The 1,966-nt window shown below is 28.8% G+C and overlaps 1 long non-coding RNA gene across 1 annotated transcript in view; it reads right to left on the reverse strand.

Annotated features, from left to right (window-relative positions):
- Nucleotides 1–584: 584 nt before the first annotated feature.
- The window catches only part of LOC139426770 (uncharacterized), a 2,567-nt gene continuing 1,185 nt past the window's right edge, over nucleotides 585–1,966 (reverse strand). Inside the window, exons 2-3 of the long non-coding RNA XR_011637972.1 lie at nucleotides 1,136–1,189; nucleotides 585–692 (exon numbers count right to left, since the gene is read on the reverse strand). This is a non-coding gene — a long non-coding RNA (uncharacterized lncRNA). The remainder of the gene's footprint in view (nucleotides 693–1,135; nucleotides 1,190–1,966) is intronic.

The raw sequence follows: 1,966 nt of genomic DNA on the forward strand, positions 1-1,966 counted from the left end.
TTCCGTTACAAATACTTGTACTTTTTCCCTAAAAAAGTAACGAAAGTACAAGTAAAAGTACTAAATTTCAAAAGTAACGAAGTACAAGTAAAAGTACGTACTTTTTACTTGTACCGGCGGTACAAGTAACGAAAGTAAAAGTACTGCCATATATGCTGGTCACACTACACCCCTCCTCAAGCTTCCCAATCATTCTTCCTCGAGTAAAGTCGTCTAAATGATTTCTTGAAGACATGTTTCACAAAAGAAATCACTTGCACTTTCAGCGAATATCTTTAACTACGGTGCTCTTCATCCTTTTATCACAGCTTTGACCTGCGCGCGCCGACCCACAAGGTTTACGTACACCTACGACGTTTTATTTCTAAAATTTGCATGCAAATAAACTTTCTACTGAATTACGTGCATATTATACTGCAATTTCACGGCTATCTTATACTTTGTTGGGGAGCTGTAGCCGAAAAACCACTTGTTGCTTAAGTTTTGCACACCTGTGTATATCTATAATAATATTTTGAATCATTTGCACGATATATTTCAATAATTTAAACGTAAAGTTGAACTTTAGCTTAAAACTAAAATACCTTTGCAAAACATCCAACTCGTTACTGATGTTGGGGTAATCCAAATATCCATCATAATCATACTCAAAATTATCCACTAGTTCATCATCCAACATTACTTGATCAAAGCTAAAATCATGAAAGAGCATTTTTAATTTACTATTCAGTAAAGGTTTCATGAAATAAATTGTATTATTTAAGTTTTTTCTAAATATGTCATCCATAAAGGAATTTATTTATTAAATTAAAAGTTAAGAATATTTAATGTTAGAATACATTATAGTTAAAGTCAGTTAGCTTTATTTAAAATATTTTTTTCAATTCATGCAACAACAACAAAAAATTTTTAAAAATGATTTATCGACCCAAAACGAAAAAAAAAACTCTGTAATTGATCTCTCCACTATGCCATAAACAATTTCATAAATTCATAAAGTTGTCAGTCTATCTAATTTTTTAATTGGAATTAAGTTTGAAAGAGCGATTTTTTGTATTTGATAATAAACAGTATTTAGATTAGTATATATCTCTTACACAATAAATTTAATTTATTAAATTACAAGGTAAATTACCTCATGTGCTCAGCACTGTTACCAGTTTCATCCTCCCAATACTGGGAATCATATCTGAAATTATAAACGAACATTTTTTTAAATTTTTAATTTGGTATAGAATTCAATAAATAATTGTTTATATTGATATTTTTTTTATGTTAATCAGATGAGATATCAATTTCATAAGCAAAGAGTCAGGAATAATAAAATAGTAAAAATAAGGGACTCAAAAATATTTTTTGAGCACAAAATTCTACTCACTGTTAATAAAAAAATTAGAATATGTAATGCATTAATGATCAATTACATATTACACAATAACACATAACATAAATACATTAAGAGTCACACATAATTACACAATAACACACTAATACGTGATCAATACTCGGATTAACTAAATATTTTAAGTGTTAATATAAAGTATGACAACTGATCTATAATTCTAAATCATATTTAATTTCTAAATTTTAATTTTTGTTTTTTTCCTCAGCATTTTAAATCTTCCGTCAATTCTAATAACATTAAAAATTATTTTCCTTACTTATAACTTTATTACAACTAACATGAAAACATTTTTTTAATATTATATCTGAACAAATTCTAGATAGATTCTTAAGAGCAGTAAATTTTCACCAACATTATAAGCACAGCGTTTTAAGATTTGCCGGAAAAAGATATAAAAGCAATACGCTGTGAGATATATATATATTTGAGAATCGCTTGTGGCACTAAAACGACTCTCATCTGTGAAGAGGACGCGACTCCATTGATGAGGTGTCCAGGTTTCGTGTTCTCTGCACCACTCTAAACGGTGCCGCCGATGGCTAACTTTTAAAGGTATGCAGC

This window comes from Parasteatoda tepidariorum, chromosome 10 (genome assembly GCF_043381705.1).
Source record: "Parasteatoda tepidariorum isolate YZ-2023 chromosome 10, CAS_Ptep_4.0, whole genome shotgun sequence".
Lineage (NCBI taxonomy): Eukaryota > Metazoa > Arthropoda > Arachnida > Araneae > Theridiidae > Parasteatoda > Parasteatoda tepidariorum.